Genomic DNA, 10,251 nt, shown 5'->3' with positions numbered 1-10,251 from the left:
CTGCCCTCCCTGGCAGCAATACTCTGAGGCCTTCCCCTGCAATCCAAGAGCAACTGCCAGGAACCCCAAGTGGCCGGGTGGCTTGACAGGAAGTTTAGGTGGAGGGATAAGTGACTGGCCCAAAGTCACCCACCAAGCTGCATAGCTGAATCGAGATTTGAACTCAGGTCTCTCCAGTCCTAGTCCAACATTCCAACCACTAAACCATGGTGGCTCTTTAATTTGGGGCCTGCTGATGAAAAGGAAGGTCCTGGGGCACAAATTTAAGCTTGCTGCTGGGCTTCTGCTTTGGAGGGCAAAATAAAGAAGACAAAAGAGGACCTGTGAGGAGAACACTGGATTTAATTGAAGTATGAGGTGCTCAAAACACTCATTGCTTCTGTCTTGCTTGAAAAACAGCTCTCTTTCAGCCCTGAGATAAATATTCTTCCCTGTCATTTCTTTGGAGTTTGCCGCGTTGGGAATGAGATTCAGTAGAAACAGCAACTACTGAAGCATCATTGTCATGAGGTGGCAACAAATCATTATGGAGTCAGTTATATTTCATCAGCATTCCCCCCACCCAAAGACTGCTTCATTCATTCATTCTCTCTCTCTCTCTCTCTCTCTCTCTCTCTCTCTCTCTCTCTCAAACTTTCTAAGCAAGGAAATTCATTTCACAAAGCAATACTTAACCTCCTGTCTTTGCTTGGCCTACACTTGGTGAAGAAGTTGCTTGAGCTTTGAAATGTCGGATGAATCAGAATTTTTTCAAAAATAGCAAAGCTATAGCAATGACTGATTGAAGGGGTGTGCAGAACTGGTTCGCTCGCAAACCGGACTGCTGCAAACCAGGCCGGTTTGAGCAATTCGATCGTGAACTACTCTGAACTGGTACAACCTGGTCCGTCAGACCGACTGGTCCAGCTGATCAGTTCAACTGAACCAGTTCACTTTGGTGCAGTTCAGTCCGAATTCAAACTGAATTCAGATTGAACTGTTGCAGTCTGTGCACACCCCTAATTTTGGAATAGTCACCAGAATTTAAGGGGAAAGGGAGGACATGGCTCAGTGGCAGCGCATATGGCCCCAGGCTTAATCACAGGTATCCTTGGAAATGGAAACAAATTTTTTAGACATCATTTTTGTGTTGGTCAACGACCGTAATAAAGATTATTATTATAAAAGACATCATTTCTGATTCTGTTACAGACATATTTCCCAGACCGTAGCTATAAAATTTAAAGGTTTTATAAAAATAAAGCCTTATAGTAGGAGATGTTCTCTTGCCATTGGATATACAGACAGGATGCCCTCCTGTCTTAAGGAGACAATTATTACATGCTTTTGAAGAAGCCTGTATTGGATCCCTCCGCGAACACAGGCCTCCAGTACCTTAGCTATGCCACTGGTCCCATAGGAAACTGCCTGACACCAAGGAAGACCATTGGTCCATCTAGCTCATTTTTCTTTTCACTGGCTGGAAGTGGCTCTCCAGGGTTTCAGGCAAGACACTTTCCCACCCTTATGTGGAGATGCCAGGGATGGAACTCCAGACTTTCCACATGCAAGGCAGATGCTCTACCACTGACCTATGGCACCATCTTCAAGTATCTTGGAGAAGACAGTGGCTTATTTACACACTGCAGATACTGGAAGAGAGGGTCAAATTAAAGAAGGGCCATCTCAATTAACAATAGATTCCCTGATTGGGGAAGGATGTTGTCATGTCCATCCAAGGCCATCCTTAGGGAGGGCCAACCAGGACACTTGCCCCCAGCCCCACACTCCCCCAGGCCCTGCTGTCTCTCTCCCAACCACCCCACCCCTATTTCTATCTCAGCCCTGGTTGCCAATTTGTTCAGTCAACAAATTGATTTGAACATGGCCAATTGCGAACAGCAAGAACTCTCCTGAAGATCGTTATCACCCATCATTCATGGCTTTATTTGCTGCCACCTCTGTCTCCCACTGGCCACCGCCACGACAGGCAGGGATTTCCTCTTGCATGAGCACGATTCTCCAAGGGCAGCATGGCTGGCTGGCTGGCTGCAACCCCAGTGGGAGCCTGATCTCTTCCCAGCAACTCGCCTTGTGTTGTTCCCTGTTTGCTGCTGCTACTTCCATTCAGCCTCCGGCCCTCCTTAGTCACAGCAGCAGCAACAAGAGTGAGGCTGGCAATGGCGAGTGAGGCCCCCGGCAGGCCTGCGTGCACGCCTCCCTCCCTGTTGCCCCCATCGGCAGGCTGCCTCATGTCTCAGTCAGCAGCAGCACTCCAGAGTCCCCAGGCACAGCACAGGAGGATCAGAAACCGGAATCGTCTCCTAGGCCAAATGAGCACGAGACTCCATGAGTGAGAGCAGGAGAGAGAAGCCGAACTAGAGAATGTGTAGAGAAAGAGAGAGACGCAGATACAACCGGGGATGCAATTGCGGCTGCAAAGAACTTTTTCCTCCCCTCCCCTGTGCTGTCTTGGCATTTCTTTTCATTTCAGCAGCACATGGCTCCTAGCACCAGCCCTGCCCTTCTGGCCACCAGTGATGTCTCCTGTACACCCTGACTTCCTTCCCTCACGGAGTTGCTACCTTCCCCACTTCCCAGCCCAGCACACCAGAACAGAAAGTACAGTGAAAGTTCAGGTACTAAAGTTGACAACAAATAAATCACGGAGGCAGTGATTAATTATTAATTTTTGGCCTTGATTATTGTATATAATTTTATTTCTATTTCTCTGTGATCTGCCTTGAGAAAATCATATTTGTAAATGCAGGCCGTATAAATGCATGAAATATACATGCATGCTTTGAATGTTTTTGTTGAAAAGTGGTTTACATAGCAAAAGATATAAGCAAGTTTTTGCTCCAAAGGAGCTTACAATCTTAAAACAAACTCACTTGCTTACTCACACTGTTTACATAGTATGATGAGTCAGTATCATTCCATAACCATAAGAAATGTTGAGGAGACTCCCGCACATACTGATTCGCCCCCAGCTCCGCACCCCTCTAGGGATGGCCCTGTGTAGTCCCTAGGGATGGCAGTTAAGATCTTAAAGCAAAAGGCACACCCCAAAAAAGAAAGTGATCAGTTGGGAGAGAGGGTGACATTTATTTAAATACATTTTTCTTTAATGCCATGATTAAGAAATGCTCATCTCTCATTGGATATGTTTTACATCCTTTCATAAGTTCAATAAATGACCTGCTTTATAAATAATAATAATGCCAGTGATCACACCTCTGTAGAAAGTTTAATTAGAATTATAAAATGTTGGTGACATGTAGAGTAATGAGGCATGTTATTAGGTGCTAGGGACAGCTCTTTTTTTCACAGATGATGACTACCTAAGCAGAGATGCAGAACAGGCCCTCTCCCTTATCCAACCTTTCTTCAGGCATCTCAGGTCCACCTTGCCTGCAGAGCCAGCTTCATTTTCAGACAGGTGGCGGGCATATTGTTTCATCCAAATAAGATAACCCCAAATTATTGGGGATGTGGTGCCATGTGGTCACTAAGAGTCAACACTGACTTGACAGCACCTAATCAATCAATCAAATTATTTATTCATTTAAAATGTTTATATCCCACCCCTCCAGTACATTACTGCTCAGGGCAGGGGGCTCACAACAACAAAACAATAAAAACAGTATAAAATTAAAAACCACAAATCAGATAAAGCACAGTATAAATTTGATAAATTAGGAACATAGGAAGCTACCTTATACTGAGTCAGACCATTGGTCTATCTAGTTCAGTATTGTCCTCACAGACTGGCAGCATGTTCTCCAAGGGATCAGGCAGGAGTCTCTCTCAGCCCTATCGTGGAGATGCCCAGGAGGGAACTTGGAGCCTGTTTTAATAGATTAAAACAAACCCAGTAAAAAATGGGGGGAAAAATCACAGGACTTTAAAAATATCTACAACAATAGCATCTGATCATGGTGTTGTTGTTTTTTTAATGTATTACCATTATTTTCTGTTCCTCCATTTGGGTTGAGGGCTTCTAGAGCAATTTATAACAATTATAAACCACAACGAGCAATAAAATAAGTAAAGATGATGACAACCAGTTGAGTATCCAAAAATCTCAGCATTAAAAAAATAGAATTATTTATTTTTTAGCTGTTTAATTGTATTTTAAAATTTTTATTCCCGATTATTGATTGATTTTAACTGTTTTATGATACTTTTGAACTGCCCGGAGCTATTTTATAAAGGCGGTCTAAAAATCGAATAAACAAATAAAAACAAAGGGAGATGACTCGAAAGTATAAAAGGCCTGGGAAACCAAACAAAAACTGGCACCAAAAATACACACATCAGAACTGGCACTAGGCTGGCCTCCCCGGGGAGAACAATTCAAAGCAGGGATGCCAGATCTGAGCAGGATCTATCCCTAGTCAGCACCTCACTGCTGAAGGTAGGAGGAGGACCCAGAGAAGGGCCTCTGAAGGTGATCTTCACATTATGATAAGTTAATGCATGAGAAAGCAATTATTCAGGCAAGTGTGGGCAGATGTAAGGTTTCAGGGAGCTACTTTCTCTCTCTCTCTCTCTTTTTTTTTTGCTATATGCTTGAGGTTCCAAGATGTGGTCTGCATGTGTGCAGACATCCTTAGTGTGACTGGACAATCGGACCACTACTGAGAATAAGTGAGGACATCAAAACTCCTGGATTCCAGAATAATTTTGCTGCAAGGCAGAAGGGGAGCAAGAGAAGCTGCTTTGTGGAAGAAGAAAGCTGAGAGAAATTAATGGGAGACATTAATGGAAATTAAGTCAAGGCACCCTGGATTACTCCAAGAGATAGAGATGAAAAATGGCATGGCCTTGCCCCCACACAAATGACACAACCCGTCAATCAGATTCGCAGTATTGCCTTAAGAAACCCATTTCGGCATGTGCTCCCTGCCTGGGTCAGTGTATGATGGATTCTCCCTGATCTGTAATAAGATGGGGATGGTGATCTGCCTTTCAGGGTTCTTGTCAGTGAGCTCTGATAAAGATTATGCAGTCCCCTGCACATCAAAAGTGCCATATTAATGAGATCATAGTATCGACTTTGTGCAGTGATGAGACATACGGTTCTGAGGCTGCTGAGCAATGTGAAAGGAAGAATGGCTCTTTGCCTTTCACAAGAAAGACTAAATCGCCCAGTATTTGTCTCACATCTTTGATCCTGCGGGGATAACAGAGTAAGTGACCAATTGCAAGTGTGATTCTCAATTAAAGGTGTGAGAGAGATTCACTGGGAGCTAATGGCGCCCTTATCCCACTTATTAGACTCTTCAGAGTACACAAACACACTCATACATAAACATCTCACTAGGGGACAGGCCAGACTGACAGCTATTTCTGAAAGTCAGAGATGCATCGCTAGAGGGGAAGCTCCTTTTCTGAAGAATTAGCATTGCCCAGAGATGGAACCTAATGAGAACAGTGGGAAACCCATGGTGATAATGAACAGACCGAGCTGCACAGGGCTCCCCTGAAGCATGAGAAAGCCCACCGGTTATTTTATTGGATTTGAGAGAGACCCTTGCTTTTGTTTACTAATGTGTTTTGATTACTTGGTATCTGTCCAGAATCGAGTGGGGATTCATCACTAGCAGTGGAAGAGATTAAACGTGTCATGCTGTTGGCAATTTATTTTTCAGGCTGCTTTCATGGGTAGCACAATGATATGGCAAATGATCTGCGCTCCGTGTCAAAACCAGAGCATCCTTTTCTCCTGGGTAGCTTCATCCTCATCCGTGTTTTAATAGAGAGGGCAGGGAGGCAGAATATGAGCTGAAGATTTGGATCTCTCTTTGCAGACTGAAGTTGCAAGGACCCAGGGGTGTGTTGGAGGTGGAGGGGAGTTTGACTAACCGACTAACCCCAATTATAACAGAGCCAGCATGAGCGGTAAAAGTTGAGCCTATTAAAGTGTAGCTTGAGACAGTAGTTTCAAATCCAAAAGCAAGATCCAAAAGCAAGTAAGCTTTTTGGAGGAAGTTACATAGTTGGATAGAAAGCCTGTATGCCTGAGCTTACTGTCTCCATAGTATAGAGAAAGGGAGAGGGAGAAGCTACATAGATAAAGGAGTGTTCAGCAGAGAAAGTCAAGACCAGTCTGGGAGCAAGAAGGGTGAAGAGAAAGGCCCTGAGAATATCAGTCTACCAATCACAGAAAGCCATACGTATGATTGTCTCTGCTGCTGTTTCTTGTATTTTGTACTGTTTTTATGCTTGTGTTTTAATTTAATTTTTTATTAGATTTGTTTTTATATTTTTAGTTCAATAGTTTAATGTTTCTTTTTATAATCTTGTTTTTAAATTTTATTGTGAGCTGCCTTGGGATTTTCTTAATGAAAGGCGGGGTATAAATTTAATAATAAATAAATAAATACGAGAGAGAGAGAGAGAGAGAGAGAGAGACCCTTCCCCACTGTCACTACTCCTAATGCCCCTAGTAGTCACTAGGTTAAAAGGTGCCAAGCGTCTATGCTCCTGGAGTTCCACCTCCAACAGGTGGAGGTCCTGGCCTAAGAATTTGAGGTTTCCCCCTCATTTTGGTGAACACACCCTCCACAAAAACCTAATAACTCATGGGCTGTTTCTCAAAAGCAAAATCAAAGTAGGAGGAATGTCCAGTTCATGCTCCCAAGAAATAGTCATGGGTCAGCAAACACTGAGGTAGGAAGAGGAAGACATGATCATAATCTAGCCTCGATTAGGGATGTGCAGAACAAGTTTGAATCGGTCCCAGTTTGATTTAAACTGGTCTGGTTCGAGTGGGTTCAAGCTTAAACCAGACTGCCAAAGCGGGGCGGGGGCAGTTTGAATTCGAGCTGAACCAGGTTTGGTTGGATCGAACCGGTTCGGTCTTTACTGGATTGCCCTTTACAAGCATTCCGAATCAGGCCGAACCAGTTGAAGTGCCTGAACTGAACCACTGGCCAGTTCTAATGAACCAGTTTGTGGAATGGCAGTTTGGTTTGAATTCAGTTTGGACTAGCAGTTCAAATTTGAATCAAACCACCCAGAGCAGTTCCAACACACCCCTAGCCTCAGTCTGGGCAGGATGGTACAGGATATGCTTTCCCTCTACCCTTGATACAAGGCTGAGCAGACAATGTGAGTTGGCCCCTGCTGTCCTACCCAGATAGAAACTAGCAAACAATCACTTTCCCCTCCCCTTACCACAGTGTTTGCCAACACTTGACCAGTTTGAATCGATCCTAGTTTGATTCAATCCGGCTTGGTTCAAGGAGGTTCAAGCTCCAACCAGACTGTCCCCTTCAGGTTCTTCAGGTGTGCACACAGGGCTTGGAGCCTGTTCTACAGGTGCACACACAGGGCTTGGAGCCTGTCTAGACACTCCTCCTATCCGGCTGCCGGTCATGAGAAGAAATGGTCTTGTGGTAGCAAGCATGACTTGTTCCCTTTGCTAAGCAGGGTGCACCCTGGTTGTATATGAATGGGAGACTAGAAGTGTGAGCTCTGTAAGATATTCGCCTTAGGGGAGGGAGCCGCTCTGGGAAGAGCACCTTCATGCTTGCATACAGAGACGGTTCCAAGTTCCCTCCCTGGCATCTCTAAGATAGGGCTGAGATAGACCCCTGCCTGCAACCTTGGAGAAGCCGCTGCCAGTCTGTGTAGACAATACTGAGCTAGATGGGCCAATGGTCTGACTCAGTATATGGCAGCTTCCTATCTAACCAGCCTCATATCTTCAGTGTTTTTCTCCCCCTCCCCAAATGTCTTTCCTCCCCAACCAAAAAAATTAAGTGAGGAGTTGCTCCTCAAGGTTTCCCTTTAACCTGTAAGGACCTCATCTATATGTGTTTGTAACAATCTCTGTAAAGCTGGCCTCAGAGGGTAGAGCTCTTGATCCCTTTGGTCTTAAAGTGCCTCCTACATTCCTATTATGATATTCGTTCGTTCGTTCGTTCGTTCATTCATTCATTGATAGCCCACCCTTCCTCTAAGGAGCTCAAAGCAGCATGCAAAAGTCATTCCTTTTTATCCCCAAAACTACCCTGTGTAAGGAGGACCTGCTTGGACTCTTCCCTGAAGGAGAACCTGCCCCACCCAGAGCAAAACCTCTTAGAGGAGGAGGAGTATGCCCCAGCCAAGATCCCAGTTCCCAACAAAAGCCTCCTAGAGCCAACAAACCTTCAGCAGTCAGAACTTGTTTTCCCCTTCAGAGGAGTCCTAGGGGACCCAGTGCCCCCTAGAAGGCTCCTGTTCTGTCCTCAAAACCCCCTTCATCACTCCTTGGGCCCCACGAGAAGAGGCATAATGAGTGCCAGGCAGAACTCCAACAAGTCTAGAGATGAAGTGCTTGCCTAACTGTTTGAGGCTTCTATCCCAATGGCCCCACTCAGGAGGAGGGGGAGTATCTTGGAGATAGCAGGGAAGGGATTGGAACTCTCTGCATCGAAGCATGCAGGTGCTCTTCACAGAGCAGCCCCATCCCCTAAGGGGAATATCTTACAGTGCTCACATATGTAGTCTCCCATTCAAATGCAAACCAGGGCAGACACTGCTGAGCAAAGGAGACAATTCTTGCTTGCTACAAGACCAGCTCTCCTCATTTTTGTTGGACAGACTTTGTATTGCTCTATGATTTCTACAAGGCAGAATGAAAATTCTGTGCAGCTTAGAAGTTTATACTAATTGTGCAGCAACACCAAATTTTAAAATAAAACATATTGCCTTATTCTCTCTGGCCTATGCAACACAAACTGTCTATAATCTATATGGATTTTCACCTCTATTAGTGAAAGCAACTGTCTTGGTTGATCAACTGTAGTCAAAACAACCAACTGCATTAAATATTTGGCTTGTTTATAACAGAAGCCTAATTATCCAGATCTTGATCTCATATTGTCTAAATTCAGTATGTCCTCCACCCACATGGCTTTGTGCCAGTGTATTCCCATGTAAGCCACTTCCTTATTTATCCCAGACTCTTGCCAGATCTCCGCTACACACCCATATTTGTTTTATAGCAGCTTAACTCTCATGGCTTCTTCCAAAGAACCCTGGGCAGGTGCAGAGAATTCTGCAGGAAATCTCTAGCTCCTGTCATGGAACTTCAGAGTTCCTTAGAAACAGAGAATGATAAAATAAACAGTGTTTTGGTACTATCCATATGGCCTCTGGTTATGGGCATGTTATCTGTTTCTTGATCCACTGGGCAAACACATTATATTATTCTAATACATAAGAAGCATGGATATGGGAAAGCTCGACACAGTGAAAGATGAAATGAATTGACTACAGATTGACATCTGGGGCAACGGTCAGAATTAAAATGGACTCTTTCAGTCAGAAAATCATACTGTTTACTACACAGGACATAAAAACAAAGAAGGAACTAGTGGGCCCGGGCGCTGAGCATCTGTGCCTCTAGTTGGGCCCAGCTGCCCCCCCCCCCACAGGCCGTCCCGCTGCTGCCGGCCAGGCTACGCTGCCCCCCCCCACTTCCTCCATGTGGCTGGGCCAGGGCCCCGCCATCGCCGTCTCACCCCGGCAGGCCAGGGCCAGGCTGTCCAGCCGCCACCTCCCGCCTCCTCCTCCCAACTGGCGGGGCTTTGCCTGCCATCTGCCTGCCATCTGCTCCCCTCCTTACCACTGCTATAATTTCTCCCTGCTGCCGCTTCCTGCCTCATCCTTCCAGCCAGCAGGGTTTTGCCCACCATCCAACCACCTCTTCCTACCAGTGGGGCTTCGCCTGCCAGCCCTCTGCCTCCACCTCTTGTTCACTCCTCCATCTCTTTACTCCATGCCCCTCACCCCTCTTAGTCATGGCTGCAGCATTGCTGCCACCCACTGGGCAAGCTGCAGCCCCTGATCCCCAGAGATCTCCCCACCCACACCCAAGCCCCGCTCCCGCTCCTCTCAGATTCCTCTCCTCTACAGCCTATATACTCTCTATATAGATTCCTCTCCTCTACAATCAAGAACCTCTTCCAACCAGTAACAGTTGCATTCCAACTGACCTTAACCATCACAGGATCCTTATCTACATATGGAATCCCCACTGCCCAATCACCGCAGTGCCACAGGCTCCTCCTCCCTATCTGCATATGGAATCTCCACTGCCCAATCACCATGGTGCTTCTGCTATCACAGGCTCCTCCTCCCTATCTGCATATGGAATCTCCACTGCCCAATCACCATGGTGCTTCTGCTCTCACAGGCTCCATCTCCCTATCTGCATATGGAATCCCCACTGCCCAATCAGATGCTTCTGCTTGTGAACTCTGTCAGCCAATCGCC

The 10,251-nt window shown here is 45.7% G+C and overlaps 1 long non-coding RNA gene across 1 annotated transcript; it reads left to right on the top strand.

Moving 5' to 3' along the window:
* Positions 1-2,508: 2,508 nt before the first annotated feature.
* LOC128327811 (uncharacterized) lies at positions 2,509-5,624 on the top strand. Its single transcript, XR_008308795.1, has 2 exons — positions 2,509-2,618; positions 4,560-5,624. It is a non-coding gene; the product is annotated as an uncharacterized LOC128327811 (long non-coding RNA).
* The last annotated feature ends 4,627 nt before the right edge of the window (positions 5,625-10,251 follow it).

The sequence above is a fragment of the Hemicordylus capensis genome, chromosome 5, assembly GCF_027244095.1.
Source record: "Hemicordylus capensis ecotype Gifberg chromosome 5, rHemCap1.1.pri, whole genome shotgun sequence".
Lineage (NCBI taxonomy): Eukaryota > Metazoa > Chordata > Lepidosauria > Squamata > Cordylidae > Hemicordylus > Hemicordylus capensis.
Note: the sequence above shows the minus strand (reverse complement) of the source record. Positions and strands in the feature narration are given on the sequence as shown.